Source organism: Pristiophorus japonicus, chromosome 12 (genome assembly GCF_044704955.1).
Source record: "Pristiophorus japonicus isolate sPriJap1 chromosome 12, sPriJap1.hap1, whole genome shotgun sequence".
NCBI classification, from domain to species: Eukaryota; Metazoa; Chordata; class Chondrichthyes; family Pristiophoridae; genus Pristiophorus; species Pristiophorus japonicus.
The window spans coordinates 9,752,044-9,772,405 of record NC_091988.1 but is presented as its reverse complement, the minus strand read 5'-3'; the positions used below and the strand labels follow the sequence as shown (position 1 = coordinate 9,772,405).

At 52.3% G+C, this 20,362-nt stretch overlaps 1 protein-coding gene across 3 annotated transcripts in view; it reads right to left on the bottom strand.

The window, feature by feature from the left end:
* Positions 1-9,966, bottom strand: part of shq1 (SHQ1, H/ACA ribonucleoprotein assembly factor) — a 112,298-nt gene extending 102,332 nt beyond the window's left edge. For 2 of the 3 annotated variants that reach the window (XM_070895162.1, XM_070895164.1), the window contains exon 1: positions 9,730-9,966. The gene's annotated coding sequence lies outside the window, so the exon portion shown is untranslated. Of the gene's footprint in view, positions 1-7,451; positions 7,534-9,729 lie in introns of those variants that run through there. The other variant, XM_070895163.1, reaches the window with a different exon arrangement.
* Between the last annotated feature and the right edge of the window lie 10,396 nt (positions 9,967-20,362).

The following is a 20,362-nucleotide window of genomic DNA, read 5'->3' as shown; positions in this document are numbered from 1 at the left end:
GGAGAGGGAGGGAGGGGGGAGAGGAGAGGGAGGGAGGGGGGAGAGGAGAGGGAGGGAGGGGGGAGAGGAGAGGGAGGGAGGGGAAGAGGAGAGGGAGGGAGGGGGGAGAGGAGAGGGAGGGAGGGTGGAGAGGAGAGGGAGGGAGGGTGGAGAGGAGAGGGAGGGAGGGGGGAGAGGAGAGGGAGGGAGGGGGGAGAGGAGAGGGAGGGAGGGGGGAGAGGAGAGGGAGGGAGGGGGGAGAGGAGAGGAGGAGGGAGGGGGGAGAGGAGAGGGAGGGAGGGGGGAGAGGAGAGGGAGGGAGGGGGGAGAGGAGAGGGAGGGAGGGGGGAGAGGAGAGGGAGGGAGGGGGGAGAGGAGAGGGAGGGAGGGGGGAGGGGAGAGGAGAGGGAGGGAGGGGGGAGAGGAGAGGGAGGGAGGGGGAGAGGAGAGGGAGGGAGGGGGGAGAGGAGAGGGAGGGAGGGGGGAGAGGAGAGGGAGGGAGGGGGGAGAGGAGAGGGAGGGAGGGGGAGAGGGAGGGAGGGAGGGAGGGAGAGGGAGAGGGAGGGAGGGAGGGGGGAGAGGAGAGGGAGGGGAGGGGGGAGAGGAGAGGGAGGGAGGGGGGAGAGGAGAGGGAGGGAGGGGGGAGAGGAGAGGGAGGGAGGGGGGAGAGGAGAGGGAGGGAGGGGGGAGAGGAGAGGGAGGGAGGGGGGAGAGGAGAGGGAGGGAGGGGGGAGAGGAGAGGGAGGGAGGGGGGAGAGGAGAGGGAGGGAGGGGGGAGAGGAGAGGGAGGGAGGGGGAGAGGAGAGGGAGGGAGGGGGGAGAGGAGAGGGAGGGAGGGGGGAGAGGAGAGGAGAGGGAGGGGGGGAGAGAGGGAGGGGGGGGGGGGGAGAGGAGAGGGAGGGGGGGGAGAGGAGAGGGAGGGGGGGGGAGAGGGAGGGGGGAGAGGGAGGGGGGAGAGGGAGGGGGGGAGGGAGGGAGAGGGAGGGGGGGAGGGGGGAGAGGGAGGGAGGGGAGGGGGGAGAGGAGAGGGAGGGAGGGGGGAGAGGAGAGGGAGGGAGGGGGGGAGAGGAGAGGGAGGGAGGGGGGGAGAGGAGAGGGAGGGAGGGGGGGAGAGAGGGAGAGGGAGGGAGGGGGGGGAGAGGAGAGGGAGGGAGGGGGGAGGGAGAGGAGAGGGAGAGGAGAGGGAGGGAGGGAGAGGAGAGGGAGGGAGAGGAGAGGGAGGGAGGGGGGAGGAGGGAGGGGGGAGGGAGGGAGAGGAGAGGGAGGGAGGGAGGGCGAGAGGAGAGGAGAGGGAGGGAGGGGGAGGGGAGAGGAGAGGGAGGGAGGGGGAAAGGAGAGGGAGGGAGGGGGGAAAGGAGAGGGAGGGAGGGGGGGAAAGGAGAGGGAGGGAGGGGGGAAAGGAGAGGGAGGGAAGGGGGAAAGGAGAGGGAGGGAAGGGGGGAAAGGAGAGGGAGGGAAGGGGGAAAGGAGAGGGAGGGAGGGGGGAAAGGAGAGGGAGGGAGGGGGGAAAGGAGAGGGAGGGAGGGGGGGAAAGGAGAGGGAGGGAGGGAGGGGGGAAAGGAGAGGGAGGGAGGGAGGGGGGAAAGGAGAGGGAGGGAGGGAGGGGGGAAAGGAGAGGGAGGGAGGGAGGGGGGAAAGGAGAGGGAGGGAGGGAGGGGGGAAAGGAGAGGGAGGAGGGAGGGGGGAAAGGAGAGGGAGGGAGGGAGGGGGGAAAGGAGAGGGAGGGAGGGAGGGGGGAAAGGAGAGGGAGGGAGGGAGGGGGAAAGGAGAGGGAGGGAAGGGGAGGGGGGAAAGGAGAGGGAGGGAGGGAGGGGGAAAGGAGAGGGAGGGAGGGAGGGGGAAAGGAGAGGGAGGGAGGGAGGGGGGAAAGGAGAGGGAGGGAGGGAGGGGGGAAAGGAGAGGGAGGGAGGGAGGGGGGAAAGGAGAGGGAGGGAGGGAGGGGGGAAAGGAGAGGGAGGGAGGGAGGGGGGAAAGGAGAGGGAGGGAGGGAGGGGGGAAAGGAGAGGGAGGGAGGGAGGGGGGAAAGGAGAGGGAGGGAGGGAGGGAGGGGGGAAAGGAGAGGGAGGGAGGGAGGGGGGGAAGGGAGGGAGGGAGGGAGGGGGGAAAGGAGAGGGAGGGAGGGAGGGGGGAGAGGGAGGGAGGGAGGGAGGGGGAGAGGGAGGGGGGAGAGGGAGGGAGGGAGGGGGGGAGAGGGAGGGAGGGAGGGGGAGAGGGAGGGAGGGAGGGGGGAAAGGAGAGGGAGGGAGGGAGGGGGGAAAGGAGAGGGAGGGAGGGAGGGGGGAAAGGAGAGGGAGGGAGGGAGGGGGGAAAGGAGAGGGAGGGAGGGAGGGGGGAAAGGAGAGGGAGGGAGGGAGGGGGGAAAGGAGAGGGAGGGAGGGAGGGGGAAAGAGAGGGAGGGAGGGGGGAAAGGAGAGGGAGGGAGGGAGGGGGGAAAGGAGAGGGAGGGAGGGAGGGGGGAAAGGAGAGGGAGGGAGGGAGGGGGGAAAGGAGAGGGAGGGAGGGAGGGGGGAAAGGAGAGGGAGGGAGGGAGGGGGGAAAGGAGAGGGAGGGAGGGAGGGGGGAAAGGAGAGGGAGGGAGGGAGGGGGGAAAGGAGAGGGAGGGAGGGAGGGGGGAAAGGAGAGGGAGGGAGGGAGGGGGGAAAGGGGAGGGAGGGAGGGAGGGAGGGAGGGGGGAACGGAGAGGGAGGGAGGGAGGGAGGGGGGAAAGGAGAGGGAGGGAGGGAGGGGGGAAAGGAGAGGGAGGGAGGGGGAAAGGAGAGGGAGGGAGGGGGAAAGGAGAGGGAGGGAGGGAGGGAGGGGGGAAAGGAGAGGGGAGGGAGGGAGGGAGGGAGGGGGAAAGGAGAGGGGGAGGGAGGGAGGGGGGAAAGGAGAGGGAGGGAGGGAGGGGGGAAGGAGAGGGAGGGAGGGGGAAAGGAGAGGGAGGGAGGGAGGGGGGAAAGGAGAGGGAGGGAGGGAGGGGGGAAAGGAGAGGGAGGGAGGGAGGGAGGGGGAAAGGAGAGGGAGGGAGGGGGGAAAGGAGAGGGAGGGAGGGAGGGAGGAAAGGAGAGGGAGGGAGGGAGGGGGGAAAGGAGAGGGAGGGAGGGAGGGGGGAAAGGAGAGGGAGGGAGGGAGGGGGGAAAGGAGAGGGAGGGAGGGAGGGGGGAAAGGAGAGGGAGGGAGGGAGGGAGGGGGGAAAGGAGAGGGAGGGAGGGAGGGGGGAAAGGAGAGGGAGGGAGGGAGGGGGGAAAGGAGAGGGAGGGAGGGAGGGGGGAAAGGAGAGGGAGGGAGGGAGGGGGAAAGGAGAGGGAGGGAGGGGGGAAAGGAGAGGGAGGGGGGAAAGGAGAGGGAGGGGGGAAAGGAGAGGGAGGGGGGAAAGGAGAGGGAGGGAGGGGGGAAAGGAGAGGGAGGGAGGGGGGAAAGGAGAGGGAGGGAGGGGGGAAAGGAGAGGGAGGGAGGGGGGAAAGGAGAGAGGGAGGAAGGGAGGGAGAAGGGAGGGAGGGGGAGGGAGGGGGAGGGAGGGGGGTGTAGGGAGGGAGAGAGGGGGAGGGAGAGAGGGGGAGGGAGGGAGAGGAGAGGGGGAGGGAGGAGAGGGAGGGAGGGCTAGGGAGGGAGGGCTAGGGAGGGAGGGCTAGGGAGGGAGGGCTAGGGAGGGAGAGAGGGGAGAGGGGGAGGGAGGGAGAGGAGAGGGGGAGGGAGGGAGAGGAGAGGGGGAGGGAGGGAGAGGAGAGGGGGAGGGAGGGAGGGAGAGGAGAGGGGGAGGGAGGGAGAGGAGAGGGGGAGGGAGGGAGAGGAGAGGGGAGAGGGAGGGAGGGGAGAGGGAGGGAGGGGAGAGGGAGGGAGGGGAGAGGGAGGGAGGGGAGAGGGAGGGAGGGGAGAGGGAGGGAGGGGAGAGGGAGGGAGGGGAGAGGGAGGGAGGGAGAGGGAGGGAGGGGAGAGGGAGGGAGGGGAGAGGGAGGGAGGGGAGAGGGAGGGAGGGGAGAGGGAGGGAGGGGAGAGGGAGGGAGGGGAGAGGGAGGGAGGGGAGAGGGAGGGAGGGGAGAGGGAGGGAGGGGAGAGGGAGGGAGGGGAGAGGGAGGGAGGGGAGAGGGAGGGAGGGGAGAGGGAGGGAGGGGAGAGGGAGGGAGGGGAGAGGGAGGGAGGGGAGAGGGGGAGAGGGAGGGAGGGGAGAGGGGGAGAGGGAGGGAGGGGAGAGGGAGAGGAGAGGGAGGGGAGAGGGAGGGAGGGAGGGAGGGGAGAGGGAGGGAGGGAGGGGGAGAGGGAGGGGAGAGGGAGGGAGGGAGGGAGGGGAGAGGGAGGGAGGGAGGGAGGGGAGAGGGAGGGAGGGAGGGAGGGGAGAGGGAGGGAGGGGAGAGGGAGGGAGGGGAGGGGAGAGGGAGGGAGGGGAGAGGGAGGAGAGGAGAGGAGAGGGAGGGGGGTGAGAGGAGAGGAGAGGGAGGGGGGTGGGGGGAGAGGAGAGGGAGTGGGAGTGGGGGGAGAGGAGATCTGTAATTTGAATACATTCAATGAGCTCGCCTCAACTGCTTCCCTGGGCAGAGAATTCCACAGATTCACAACCCTCTGGGAGAAGAAATTCCTTCTCTACTCGGTTTTAAATTGGCTGCCCCGTATTTTGAGGCTGTGCCCCCTAATTCTAGTCTCTCCGACCAGTGGAAACAACTTCTCTGCCTCTATCTTGTCTATCCTTTTCATTATTTTAAATGTTTCTATAAGATCACCACTCATCCTTCTGAACTCCAACGAGTGAAGACCCAGTCTACTCAATCTATCATCATAAGGTAACCCCCTCATCTCCGGAATCAGCCGAGTGAATCGTCTCTGTACCCCTCCAAAGCTAGTATATCCTTCCTTAAGTAAGGTGACCAAAACAGCACGCAGTACTCCAGGTGCGGCCTCACCAATACCCTGTACAGTTGCAGCAGGACCTCCCTGCTTTTGTACTCCATCCCTCTTGCAATGAAGGCCAACATTCCATTCACCTTCCTGATTACCTGCTGTACCTGCAAACTAACTTTTTGGGATTCATGCACAAGGACCCCCAGGTCCCTCTGCACCGCAGCATGTTGTAATTTCTCCCCATTCAAATAATATTCCCTTTTACTGTTCCCCCCCCCCACCCCCCAAGGTGGATGACCTCACATTTTCCGACATTGTATTCCATCTGCCAAACCTTAGCCCATTCGGTTAACCTATCTAAATCTCTTTGCAGCCTCTCTGTGTCCTCTTCCCAACCCGCTTTCCCACTAATCTTTGTGTCATCTGCAAATTGTTACACTACACTCTGTCCCCTCTTCCAGGTCATCTATGTATATTGTAAACAGTTGTGGTCCCAGCACCGATCCCTGTGGCACACCACTAACCACCGATTTCCAACCTGAAAAGGACCCATTTATTCCAACTCTCTGCTTTCTGTTAGCCAGCCAATTCTCTATCCATGCTAATACATTTCCGCTGACTCTGCGTACCTCTATATTCTGCAGTAACCTTTTGTGTGGCACCTTATCGAATGCCTTTTAGAAATCTAAATACACCACATCCATCGGTACACCTCTATCCACCATGCTCATTATACCTTCAAAGAATTCCAGTAAATCATGAAGTGATTTCCCCTTCATGAATCCATGTTGCGTCTGCTTGATTGCGCTGTTCCTATCTAGATGTCCCGCTATTTCTTCCTTAATGATAGCTTCAAGCATTTTCCCCACTACAGATGTTAAACTAACTGGCCTATAGTTACCTGCCTTTTGTCTGCCCCCTTTTTGAAATAGAGGCGTTACATTAGCTGCTTTCCAATCCACTGGTACCTCCCCAGAGTCCAGAGAATTTTGGTAGATTATAACCAATGCATCTGCTATAACTTCTGCCATCTCTTTTAATACCCTGGGATGCATTTCATCAGGACCAGGGGACTTGTCTACCTTGAGTCCCATTCGCCTGTCCAGCACTACCTCCCTCGTGATAGTGATTGTCTCAAGGTCCTCCTTTCCCACATTCCTGTGACCAGCAATTTTTGGCATGGTTTTTGTGTCTTCCATTGTGAAGATCGAAGCAAATTAATTGTTTAAGGTCTCAGCCATTTCCACATTTCCCATTACTAAATCCACCTTCTCATCTTCTGAAGGACCAACATTTACTTTAGTCACTCTTTTCCTTTTTTTTGTTCCCTCAAGGGAACAGAGGAATATGGCAATCCCAGCTCGTTTAATAGTTTATAATTTTGATGTCAAGCCTGAACAAAAGGAAGATGAATGGTAACATTGCAATCAATCAAGACTAACATAGGTGGCGTTTCAAGCCCTTAACAAGCAATTCACATGACTGGAGGAAAAGTAAAAGACTTGTTAACTGCCCGATGGGACAAATTCTAAAGGCAATAGACTGTAAATTATTGCAACATTATTACAAATTTTAATTAATTCTATCACTTGGCAACAATCACCTCATTGTCAGGGGATATAACTAAGTCACTTCTATATAACCTACTCAAATCAGCAGTTTATTTTGTCTTAATACAGCAGACCACCAAATATTGTCACCATATCGAGGACCCTCAAGTCCCATATTTCCCACTACAATTCCAACAGAAAATCTAGAGATCTAAAGCAGTGGATTTGAGGAAGATAGTCACATTCCTACTGCAAGGTTAAACTGTTCAAGTAAATGAGCAAAACAAATTACACAGCAATGATTACAAAAGCCATCCAGCAATCATAATTCAGCATGTCTAATTCTGGGTCATGTGCAGGTCCAAGGCTCGAAATGTATAGAGACAACCACTCCCTCACAATCTATGTCTACCTAACAGTAATTTATTGTTATTTAGAAAATACAAACTTTTGAAGGCTCCACAACCATCGCATTATCAGGATCACTGTATTCCACTGAAACCACATCACTACGCCCATCCCACAAGCCATATTACCCACGAGTACAAATCACTGTCCAAAAGTTAGAACATTCACCAAATTAATGTCAGCAAAGCTGGCTGGTTATACAGGAGAACTTAACCAGTTGAATTGAGAAGAGAAAATTAAATATTAGCGCTGGAATGGTGAGGATCTCAGTCACAAAGTTTTTTTTAAAACTTATTTTATTGAAACTTATAAAAATTCTTAGCGGACTTGACAGGTAGATGCTGAGAGGCTGTTTCCCCTGGCAAGAGTCTAGAACTAGAGGACATGGTCTCCAGATGAAGGGTCAACCATTTAGGACTGAGATGAGGAGAAATTTTATTGAGTATATTCAAGACTGAGATCGATAGATTTTTGGACTCTTGGGGAATCAAGGGATATGAGGCTAGGGCAGCAAAGTGGAGTTGAGGTCGAAGATCAACTGTGACCTTAGTGAATGGTGGAGCAGGCTCAAAGGGTCATATGGCCTACACTTGCTATTTCTTATGTTTTTTTTAAATCTGTGCTTGACCTGAATGCTAATTGTAGGTGTAAAATACAAGGGGAAACAATTATTAGTGTTCAAGCTAGGCATATTATGCATACCTGCAGTTCTCCAGTGTTGTACCTCACTTGAAGTTGGAAAATATACAGTATTACGAATACGACAATATTATGCCATGTATCATTCTGCTAACATGGAGCCATGTCCCTTTCAAGCCACAAGATCGAATGACTGCCAATAGAGACATCATGAATCAATTGCAGATTTTCACACATATTTCACATATCCACCATTAAGCTTCACTGAAATACTTACGACAATTTGGTATTCCATTCGCCAGTACTAACGAGCAGTCAACTTGATGAGCACAAAGTTCACCATATTATCATACATGTCAAAACTTTGCCAGTTAATAATGGCCCGAAATTTACTCTTGGGAGGACGACAAACTGGCAGCGTTCACTATCATTCCATCAATGAAACAGACCGCAACTTCGGGATTTGGCACATGTCGTGTGTTACTGACAGTTACGAAACAGGCTGCGCTGTGCCCCCCTATCCCTTCACGGCAAACGAGCCAAAGGTGGGCAGAGGAAACATTACAAGGACACTCTCAAAGCCTCCCTGATAAAGTGCAACATCCCCAGACACCTGGGAGGCCCTGGCCAAAGACCGCCCTAAGTGGAGGAAGTGCATCCGGGAGGGCGCTGAGCACCTCGAGTCTCATCGCCGAGAGCATGCAGAAATCAAGCGGTCAGCAGAAAGAGCGTGCAGCAAACCTATCCCACCCACCCCTTCCCTCAGCGACTATCTGTCCCACCTGCGACAGGGACTGTGGTTAGAAACATAGAAATTAGGTGCAGGAGTAGGCCATTCGGCCCTGCGAGCCTGCATCGCCATTCAATAAGATCATGGCTGATCATTCAACCTCCGTACCTCTTTCCTGCTTTCTCTCCATACCCCTAAATGCCTTTGGCCGTAAGGGCCATATCTAACATCCTTTTGAATATATCTAACGAATTGGCCTCAACAATTTTCTGCGGCAGAGAATTCCACAGGTTAACAACTCTGAGTGAAAATGTTTCTCCTCATCTCAGTCATAAATGGCTTACCCCTTATTCTTAGATTGTGACCCCTGCTTCTGGAACTCCCCAGCAACGGGAACATTCTTCCTGCCTCTAACCTGTCCAGGTCCGTCAGAATTTTATGTTTCTATGAGATCCCCTCTCATTCTTCGAAACTCCAGTCGATCCAGTCTCTCCTCATATGTCAGTCCTGCCATCCCGGGAATCAGTCTGGTGAACCTTCGCTGCACTCCCTCAATAGCAAGAACGTCCTTCCTCAGATTAGACCAAAACTGAACACAATATTCCAGGTGAGGCCTCACTAAGGCCCTGTACAACTGCAGTAAGACCTCCCTGCTCCTATACTCAAATCCCCTAGCTATGAAGTCCAACATGCCATTTGCCTTCTTCACCGCCTGCTGTACCTGAATGCCAACTTTCAATGACTGATGTACCATGGCATTCAGGTCTCGTTGCAGCTCCCCTTTTCCAAATCTGTCACCATTCAAATAATATTCTGTCTTCCTGTTTTTGCTACCAAAGTGGATAACCTCACATTTATCCACATTATATTGCACCTGCCATGCATTTGCCCACTCACCTAACTTGTCCAAGTCACCCTGCAGCCTCTTAGCATCCTCCTCACAGCTCACACCTCCACCCAGCTTAGTGTCATCTGCAAACTTGGAGATATTACACTCAATTCCTTCACCCAAATCATTAATGTATATTGTAAAGAGCTGGGGTCCCAGCACTGAGCCCTGCGGCACCCCACCAGTCACTGCCTGCCATTCTGAAAAGGACCCCTTTATCCCGACTCTCTGCCAGCCAGTTCTCTATCCACGCCAGCACATTACCCCCAATCAGATTGGTTCTCGTATTGGACTGTTCAACCACCTAAGGACTCATGTTAAGAGTGGTAGCAAGTATTCCTCGATTCCGAGGGGACTGCCTGCGATGATGATGTGGTATAGGGTTAAGAAATAGCAGTGCTTTTTAAGAAAAATTTCCATGCAGCACAGTTTTTGCAACAAGTGTTCGATGTGTTGCTGTCAATTCTGATCCAAAGTGACTTGGATTTGGAGGGACTGCCTATGGTGGTGACAGAGGCGGCGAAGTCCGGCTTTAGAAGCGACAGAGCTTGCCTCTCAACACCCAACATAGAGAGCGAGCACTGCAGGTAAATGTTTCCCAGGACACGAGCGGACTCGCAACTTGTTGCCCGGGACTTTGCTCCCCCTGCATTGGCAGCACCAACATTTTGTGAATGCACCGGGACACACGGCAGTATTTATGCAGCGAATGACAGACATACCGGGGGCAGGCGGCCGGGCCGGTGGGCCGGGAGAGGCTAGCTGGGCCCGAGCTCCGGGCGCCAAGTCCGGGAGCAGCTGCACAGTCCCACCGCAGGCCCGCCAGTCACTGGGACCTCGGCCCGAGCCTGTCCCTCCGGCCAGTCCGCTCCTGCTGCGCTCAGATGGCCGCCGCCGTTCCCTCTCAGTCTCTGCCGGACGCTCACTCCCGCCAAGCGGCTCGGCTCGCACTGGCTCACGGTCCGCCCACCCACCTGACCGCCGCCGCCGCCTCCTCCTCCCGCCAACCCGGGCAACAGCGCCACCGCAGGCCGGCTGTCTCCCCCGCAGCCTCCCGCCAACCCGGGCAACAGCGCCACCGCAGGCCGGCTGTCTCTCCCGCAGCCTCCCGCCAACCCGGGCAACAGCGCCACCGCAGGCCGGCTGTCTCCCCCGCAGCCTCCCGCCAACCCGGGCAACAGCGCCACCGCAGGCCGGCTGTCTCCTCCGCAGCCTCCCGCCAACCCGGGCAACAGCGCCACCGCAGGCCGGCTGTCTCCTCCGCAGCCTCCCGCCAACCCGGGCAACAGCGCCACCGCAGGCCGGCTGTCTCCCCCGCAGCCTCCCGCCAACCCGGGCAACAGCGCCACCGCAGGCCGGCTGTCTCCTCTGCTGCCCCCCACTCTGACTCAAAAAGACACAAAGACAATATCGTGCCAGAAAGTTTCATTTTTACCATACCACGCCTTTTCATCTCCGGAGAACGTCTTAAAAGCGCTTTGCAACCAATGAACCACTTTCCAAATCTAGCCACTGTTGATGTGTAAGTTAACCAGGCTGACCAACACAACAACAACTTGCATTGATATAGAAACATAGAAAATATGTGCAGGAGTCGGCCATTCGGCCCTTCGAGCCTGCACCACCATTCAATAACATCATGGCTGATCATTCACCCCAGTACCCCTGTCCTGTTTTCTCTCCATACGCCTTGATCCCTTTAGCCATAATCATCATCATCATCATAGGCAGTCCCTCGGAATCGAGGAAGACTTGCTTCCACTCCTGAAGTGAGTCCTTAGGTGGCTGAACAGTCCAATACAAGAGCCACAGTCCCTGTCACAGGTGGGACAGATAGTCATTGAGGGAAGGGGTGGGTGGGACTGGTTTGCCGCACGCTCTTTCCGCTGCCTGCGCTTGGTTTCTGCATGCTCTCGGCAATAAGGCTCGAGGTGCTCAGCGCCCTCCCGGATGCACTTCCTCCACTTAGGGCGGTCTTGGGCCAGGGACTCCCAGGTGTCATGGGGGTGTCACACTTTATCAGGGAGGCTTTGAGGGTGTCCTTGTAACGATTCCGCTGCCCACCTTTGGCTCGTTTGCTATGAGGGATCTCCAAGTCGAGCACTTACTTTGGGAGTCTTGTGTCTAGCATTCGAACAATGTGGCCTGGCCAGCCGAGCTGATCGAGTGTGGTCAGTGCTTCAATGCTGGGGATGTTGGACTGGTCGAGAACGCTGACGTTGGTGCGTCTGTCCTCCCAGGGGATTTGTAGGATCTTGCGGAGACATTGTTAGTGATATTTCTCCAGCAACTTGAGGTGTCTACTGTACATGGTCCATGTCTCTGAGCCATACAGGAGGGCAGGTATTATTACAGCCCTGTAGACCATGAGCTTGGTGGCAATTTTGAGGGCCATTGATATAGCGCTTTTAACCTCGCAAAAACATCTAAGGTGCTTCACAAAATCGGGAGGGCGCTGAGCACCTCAAGTCTCGTTGCCGAGAGTATGCAGAAACCAAGCGCAGGCAGTGGAAAGAGCGTGCAACAAACCAGTCCCACCACCCTTTCCCTCAACGATTGTCTATCCCACTTGTAACAGGGATTACATTTGACTGTTCAGCCATCTAAGAGCTCATTTTAAGAGTGGAAACAAGTCTTTCTCGATTCCGAGGGACTGCCTATGACGATGATGATGATGCTTCACAAAAGCGACAAAAATCAGACCAAAAAAATGACATCGAGCCAAAGAACGAGATATTAGCAGGGGTGGCTAAAAGCCTGGTTGAAGAGACTTTTTTGTCAGCTGTGGCTCAGTGTCTCTGAGTCAGAAGGTTGTGGGTTCAAGTCCCACTCCAGGGACTTGAGCACATAATCTAGGCTGACACTCCAGTGCAGTGCTATGGGAACGCTGCACTGCCAGAGGTGCCATCATTCGGATGAGACATTAAACCGAGGCCCTGTCAGCTCTCTCAGGTGGACGTAAAAGATCCCGTGGCAATATTTCAAAGAAGAGCATGGGAATTATCCCCAGTGTCCTGGCCAATATTTATCCCTCAATCAACATAACAAAAACAGATTATCTGGTGATTATCACATTGCTGTTTGTGGGAGCTTGCTGTGTGCAAATTAGCTGCAGCGTTTCCACATTACAACAGTGATGACACTCCAAAAGTACTTCATTGGCTGTAAAGTGCTTTGAGACGTTTGGTAGTTGTGAAAGGTGCTATATAAATGCAAGTCTTTCTTTTAAGGAGGAAAGGGAGCATGGATTTATGAAAGGGAAATCATGCTTGACAAATCTTCTCGAGTTTTTTGAGGATGTAACTAGTAGAGTGGATAAGGGAGAACCAGTGGATGTGGTGTATTTGGACTTTCAAAAGGCTTTTGACAAGATCCCACACAAGAGATTAGTGTGCACAATTAAGGCACATGGTATTGGGGATAATGTATTGATGTGGATAGAGAACTGGTTGGCAGACAGGAAGCAAAGAATAGGATTAAACGGGTCCTTTTCAGAATGACAGGCAGTGACTAGTGGGGTGCTGCAAAGTTCAGTGCTGGGACCCCAGCTATTTACAATATACATTAATGATTTAGACGAAGGAATTGAATGTAATATCTCCAAGTTTGCAGATGACAGTAAGCTGGGTGGTAGTGTGAGCTGTGAGGAGGATGCCAAGAGGCTGCAGGGGGACTTGGACAGGTTAGGTTAATGGGCAAATGCATGGCAGATGCAGTATAATGTGGATAAATGTGAGGTTATCCACTTTGGTGGCAAAAACAGGAAGGCAGATTATTATCTGAATGGTGACAGATTAGTAAAAGGGCAGGTGCAACAAGACCTGGTATCATGGTACATCAGTCATTGAAGGTAGGCATGCAGGTACAGCAGGCAGTAAAGAAAGCAAATGGCATGCTGGCCTTCATAGCGAGAAGATTTGAGTACAGGGGCAGGGAGGTCTTACTGCAGTTGTACAGGGCCTTAGTGAGACCTCACATTGAATATTGTGTGCAGTTTTGGTCTCCTAATCTGAGGAAGGATGTGCTTGCTATTGAGGGAGTGCAGCGAAGGTTCACCAGACTAATTCCCGGGATAGCAGGACTGACATATGAAGAAAGATTGGATCAACTGGGCTTATATTCACTGGAGTTTAGAAGAATGAGAGGGGATCTCATAGAAACTTATAAAATTCTGATGGGACTGGACAGGTTCGATGCAGGAAGAATGTTCCCGATGTTGGGGAAGTCCAGAACCAGGGGCCACAGTCTCAGGATAAGGGGTAAACCATTTAGGACCGAGATGAGGAGAAACATTTTCACCCAGAGAATGGTGAACCTGCGGAATTCTCTAAAACAGAAAGTTGTTGAGTCCAGTTCGTGGATATATTCAAGGGGGAGTGAGATGTGGCCCTTAAGGCTAAGGGGATCAGTGGGTATGGAGAGAAGGCGGGAGTGGGGTACTGAGGTTGCATGTTCAGCCATGATCATATTGAATGGCGGCGCAGGCTCGAAGGTCCGAATGGCCTGCTCCTGCACCTATTTTCTATGTTTCTATGAGAAGCAGAAGAGTTTAGGGAAGGAATTACAGAGCATGGGGCTTAGACAGCTGAAGGTACGGTCACCAATGATAGACAAAGGAAGTGGGTGATGCACAAGAGACCAAAGTTAGAGGAATGCAGAGTTTGCAGAGGGTTTCAAAGCTAGAGAAAGTTACAAAGATAGAAAGGGATTTGAATACGAGGGTGAGAATTTTAAATTTGAGGTGTTGGGACATCGGAAGCTAATGTTGCTCAGTGAGCCGAGGGGTGAGGGGCAAGTGGGTCTTGCTGTGGGTTAGGATACAGCGGCTGAGTGGAGGATGAGCAACTCTGCAGGAGATCATTAAAATAGTTACGTCTGGAGGGTACAAAAGCATAGAATGAGGGTTTCAGCAGCCGATGAGCTGAGTAGCAGGTGGTGGCAGACAATGTTACGGAAGTGAAAGTAGAGGGTAGGATATGATGTCGGGAACCCAGCTCGGGGTGGAATAGGATGCCGAGGTTGTGAACAGTCTGATTGTGTCTGAGACAGCGAAGCGATGGTAACAATACAGACTTTGTGGCAGGGACTGACGATGATGACTTCAGCCTTCCCAATGCTTAACAAGAACAAATTGCAGCTCATCCAGAACTGGATGTTGGGCAAGCAGTCTGACAACACAGAGGCAGTGGAGGGGTGGAGACAGGTGGTGGAGCTGGGTGTTGTCAATGTACATTTGGAAGCTGACCCCATGTCTGTGGATGATGTCACCAAGGGGCAGAATGTCGATCAGAAAGAGAAGAGGCCAAGGATAGATCCTTTGGTGAATCTGGAGGTATCAGTACAGGAGCAGAAAGAGAAGCCATTGCTGGAGATACTCTAACTACAATCTGAACCAAGTGAGGGTAGTCCCACTGAGCTGGACAATGGAGGAGAGGCTAATTATAATGATCTTTACAATCACCAACCCTGACAATGATTGATTTGTTATCTGCTTCAAGAAGATGTATCTTCCACGGTGTTACCCATCCCACAAATGAATTGATGATAGCTCTGCCTCACTTTTATTCCAACTTTTAGTCCTATTTTATATCTTCTGAACGATTGGGTCTGCCTCACTTGTGGAGATATTGTTAACTGTGGAAAATAAATTTTCAATAGATCCTCTTCTCCCATCCGTCCACTTATTCAAATTTCAAAAATGATTAAATCCTGACTGAAATTACTTCAAGGAAACACAGAGTTATTGCACAAGATGTATTTGATCTAAATTAAACAAAGCTCATGAAAAAGTTCATTTGCGATACAGTAGTCTCCTCCATCTGCCAGCAATCTCAGCTGACTAAATGTCAGTAACAGTGAGAAGGCAAAATCATTAAAAGCACATTTATTAATGGATTGGACAATCCTATTTGCTTTGAAAAATAATTGATTGCACAGTGCAGTATATTAAATTAACAAATAAAGAGACACAGACAGTTTCAATTAATACTACAGCTTTAAAACTACAGTTAATAGTGTTCCAAAAATCTAATTAGTGACTAACCTCCAAATAATCAACCAGAGAATGTGTGTTTATTGAACTTGAATTCATGAGATTAAACTATAATTAACAATTAGTTATGATCAGGGAGCAGAGCTTTGCAAATTGATTTATTCCCCAACTTTACAGCGTGCATTTGTTTCCTGTCTGGTCTCATTTAAAATAAAAACAAAAAATACTGGAAACGCACCACAAATCTGTCCCTTCATTTTGCCTTTGACTTGCCCGTCTCCTTTTTCAGTCATCACAAAGCCTGTCAACAGGCTGAAATATCTTTACAGCCCTTCCAAAGTATGTAATAATTTTACCCCTAATTCTGCCACTTCCCTTTAAGTGTCTGTATCTCTAAATATTTCACCAAAATTGCAATTTCCTGCTCCCACCACTCGGCTATCTCCCTGCATATGTCTAAAACCGCACTCAGAATTTTGAATAATAATGACAGTATAAATGGAACATGGAAATGTCAGCAGTACATTTTGGTGACCTGTGCATTTGTTTCTAGTTATTTGAAGGTAAACTGCACCTGTAGTGGAAAATCTACCCTGTTGTGTTCGTCCATCTTCCACGCATTGTTCATGGTAGTGTAGGATCTGGATGGCGATTCTGATGTCAAGGACAGTATTATTCCAAGTTCGCCTGCAATCTCTCGCCGCTCCTTTGCCCTGACCTCGCTGCGCCTGCTGTATCTGCCCACTCGCCATTCACCGACCTGGGTTGTGGTGATGTACAATCCAGTCGCCTTCTTCAGAGCAGCCGCCCTCCTGCACCAGCTCGCGCTGCTCCCCGGAGTGCTGCCTGGCTGCTGCTCACTGCTCCTTTTATGGCCCCGACCTGCCACAGATGTTCCCATGCAGGTCGGGGCCACTACGCTGCTCCCAGGCCGCACAGGAGAGACGTGAGAGTTCGGGGCCCAGAAGAGGCGAGGGCCCAGGGGCAGCACGGGCCAGCCCACCCTGCGATATGTGTGCACACTAGGTCCGTGCAGCAGAGCTGGTCTCCAGTCATCTTGGTTAACCCTGGCCACTGTGGTGACTGGTGTGCAACGGCCACCCCACGTTAAAACAATCCACACACAGGCATCTTCCACCCTTCAAGATTTAGTTCGGATCTGGAACATTAGGTCTTTCATTGAAACATCTGTGAACTCATTGAACTCATCCCTTTTTGGTGTGGAAGCAAGTCATGCTCGATTCGTGGGACCGCCTAAGAATAAGATTATTCCAAGTTGCATAAAAATACACAATGTGTGCCATGGAGCAGAGCAATGAAGGAGGAGGTGGGGACCAGAGTAGAGCAGGGGAAAGGGAAGAAGATGGGGAGGAAAGGACCGTAATTCAGTTATTCCTCTTGATATTATTCTTTTAAGAACATAATAACATAAGAAGTAGAAGAATGAGTAGGTCATATGGCCTCTCGGGTCTGCTCCACCATTTAATAAGATCATGACTGATCTTCAACCTCAACTATACTTTCCCACCTAATCCCCATATCCCTTGATTCCCTTTGAGTCCAAAACGCCTATCTATCGCAGCCTTGAATATACTCAATGGCTCAGCATCCACAGCCCTCTGGGGTCGAGAATTCCAAAGATTCACAGCCCTCATCTCTCCTCATCTCAGTCCTAAATGTCCTGCCCCTTATCCTGAGACTATGCCCCCTGGTTCTCGACACTCCAGCCAGGGGGAAACAACCTCTCAGCATCTACCCTGTCAATCCACCTCAGTATCTCATATGTTTCACCTCTCATTCTTCTAAACTCCAGAGAGTATAGGTTTTACACTTAGGGGCATTGGATGCTATATGCAAGACTTTTAATGTATTATGATCGGAATGCTTGTGGTGTCACTCATGGTGATTCTGAGGATACAATCTTTTATTCCATGTAAGTTGCTATATATTATCACAACTGCTGCATTTTTATTACACAGTATTGGCAGAAAGTTAGTGGTATTTTTGGGTCAAATTCCAGCATTATGTTCATATTTGTATGGAAACTTTAAATCAGTAAGCACGATTGTACTTATATGTTGATTTAACTATGTAGCAAATGTTATTGCTTACATTTTCTCAAAACTCAGGATGTAGAGGAAGGTGGTAGGGAAGATGTTCCAGAATGCACGTGGATGGATTGCAAGTAGTCTGTGTAATAAAATGGTGGTTAGGTAGTGCTTGAAGGGTAGTACTGGACAGTGAGTGCACTATGATATGGGAACTTGAGGGAAGGGTATCATTGGATGTGGGAATAGTGGGAGAAGGTTTCTGAGGTGTGGAAGTTGTACGAGTGGTGTTGAAGTGCGGGAGTGGTAGGATGGAGTTTGAGCATTGCGGCAGTTCTGGGAGGGCAGTACTGTATTGGGGAGTGTCCCTGAAAGAATTCCTGCGGTTAGATGTTTGTGAGCAGTGGGAAGGGGGAACCAGATTTTGACAGGGAGTCCTCAGGGTATGGGGCCACTGAGGTGTGAGAGGAGTAGGAGAGTCCTGGTATGTAAGAGGAATAGGAGAAGGATCATGGGCTGCAAGAGCACTGGGAGAGTGGTGACGGGATAGGGCAGTGGTGTCAGGGTGGAATACTGGGTTGATAAGAGAGTTGTGTCTGTCCTGGGAGAGCAGTGTTGAGGAGTGATGTTGTGATCTTGGAGTACAGAAGAGAGTGTGTCTTAGTGGGAAGATCAGGGTGTTGGGAGCAGGACTCTGGCAAATGGGAGCATTGGGGTTGTGAGAGTCATTGAGTGCGAGGAGGGAGATTCCATTGTGTCCCTGGACACAGTAGATTGAACATTGTATTAAGAGGAGGTGGCCGATGGTCTCTTCCCCTCCACAATGTGCCATGGCACTCTACTCTGTGTTTGCATGAAGGATCTGACAAGAAGGGTCCTTCTCACCACCATCTTGGTGCTTGTTTGACAGATCTGAAATGAGCAGTCTGCTCAGGTAACCTTCCGACAGGATCCACCATATCCCCTTTCTGCAGGGCCTTGAGGATGGTCCATGTGGGCCATTGTCTGATCGACTTGTGGTCAAAGTTTTCAAACTCAGACATCATAACTTGCTTGGACAATGACAAGGGAAATCAGAAGCCAACCCAGAGCATTCACATACATCCCTTAGGATCAGAGTGGCATCTACTAAAAACCCAGGAGATCACCTCTCAACCATAAGGAGGTGGGAGAGAAGGTGTCAAAAAAGGGAGGAAGGGAGGCTGGTGGTGGACTTGTGCAAACCCACATCCTTCCATCAGGAAGGATGCGGGCATTAGAGGGGTGACAATCCCAGGCAGCGGAGGCGCTCAGTTCAAGGCCTCCCTGCACATGGACGACGTCGCCGTCTTTTGCTCGAATCCTCAGTCGGTCCGCGGATTGCTCACAATCTGCGACCAGTTTGAACTGGCCTCGGGAGCGAAGGTTAATTGCAGCAAAAGCGAGGCCGTGTTCTTTGGAAGCTGGGCCGACCGATCCTTTATTCCCTTCACCGTGAAGTCAGATTACCTGAAGGTGTTGGGAATATGGTTCAGAGTGGACGGGGCGTGCGCCAAAAACTGGAAGGAGCGTATCGCTAAAGCCAAACACAAACTGGGATGGTGGAAGCTGCGCTCCCTCTCCATTGCAGGAAAGAACCTGGTCATCAGGAGTGAGGTGCTCTCGCTGTTGTTGTACGTGGCGCAGGTCTGGCTCATACCCTGCTCCTGTGCTGTGGCAGTCACGCGAGCCGTCTTCCATTTCATCTGGAGATTGAAAATAGACCATATCCGCAGAGACACGATGTACAAATTTCTGGACAAGGGAGGAAAGGACGTTCCGAACGTGGCCCTCATCCCGATAGCCACTTTTGTGTGCAGCTGCATCAAGGTGTGCATAGACCCTCCGTATGCAAACACCAAGTGTCAATACGTGCTGAGATTCTATCTGTCCCCAGAGTTGCGAAGGATGGGTCTGGCCAGGCTGCCGCAGAACGCTCCAACCAGTTGGACCATGCCTCAGCACCTGTCCTTCGTGGAAAAGTTTTTCAAGAAAAACCCCTTTGACCACAAGGCCATAAAGCAGTGGTCGCCCTACAAAAGAAGGAGATGATGGATCCTGTCGGACGGTTCTCCGAGCAGACTGTTGAACTCATTTGGCAGAATGTCTCATCGCCAGAGCTTTTGCACAAGTGCCAAGAAGTAGTTTGGCTGGCGGTGAGAAGGGCCCTACCCGTCACATCCTTCACGCACAGCCGGAGTTTCAGAGACACGGCACTCTGCCCCCGAGTCGGCTGTGGTGTGGATGAGACTGTCATCCATCTCCTTCGGGATTGCCCCTTTGCAAGGCAGGTCTGGAAGGAGATGCAGTGGTTGCTGTCGAGGTTCATCCCAAGCAGCTCCGTAACACAGGACTCTGTGCTCTGCGGACTGTTCCCAGGGACACACACCCAGACAGACATCATCTGCTGCTTTAGAGCCATCAACTCGGTGAAAGATGCACTTTGGTCTTCCCGAAACTTGCTGGTCTTCCAGAGCAAGGAGATGTCCACGGCCGAGTGTTGCAGACTGGCACAATCCAAGGTCCAGGAGTACGTGCTGAGGGAGACACTAAAGGTTGGTGCAGTCGCCGCAAAGGCACGATGGGGAAGGGCCACAGTTTAAGGCCCTTCCGCCATGGTAAACCCAGGGGATGGAATCAGACCCCCCTCGGGCTGTACTTGTTAATCAGCTTATATACATAGAGCACCATGTACTGAAAAACACCTGTGTTGTGCCATGTATAATGAAAGTCTCTGCACTGTTTAGCAACTTGTAATGAAATGTAAATGTATTCTCATCCATTCCGTGTACTGCTTTCATCTGCACAGTGCTACATGTAACGTGATTGATCGGTATTGAAATGTATCCTGGAATGTAATGTAAACCTGTTCTCATCTGCTCCATGTAATACCCTCATTTACACAGTACTACATGTAACATGATTTACAGATTGTACTAAATTGTATGGAACTGTTGTCAGCATCCAAACGAATTGTATGGAATTGCTGACCGTAATGTACTGAACTATTTTCCAATGTATTGTGAAAATTTTATATGAATAAAGTATATTTTTGAAAAAAAAAACATCCCCTCTCATAACAGGCTGGGGAAAAGGCAACAACTGTGCTGCTCATTTCTCGAGTTACACAACCAAAAAATACATGAATTTTCCTCTGAGCTTACTCAGGGGTTTGCTTATCTTGCAGTTTTAAGAGGGATCTGCTCTCTCAATATCAACCGATCTTTTCTCTTTCGAGATGCAGATAGACCTCTGTATTTCCAGCCTTTTCACTCTGTGCATCAAACAAAATTTATA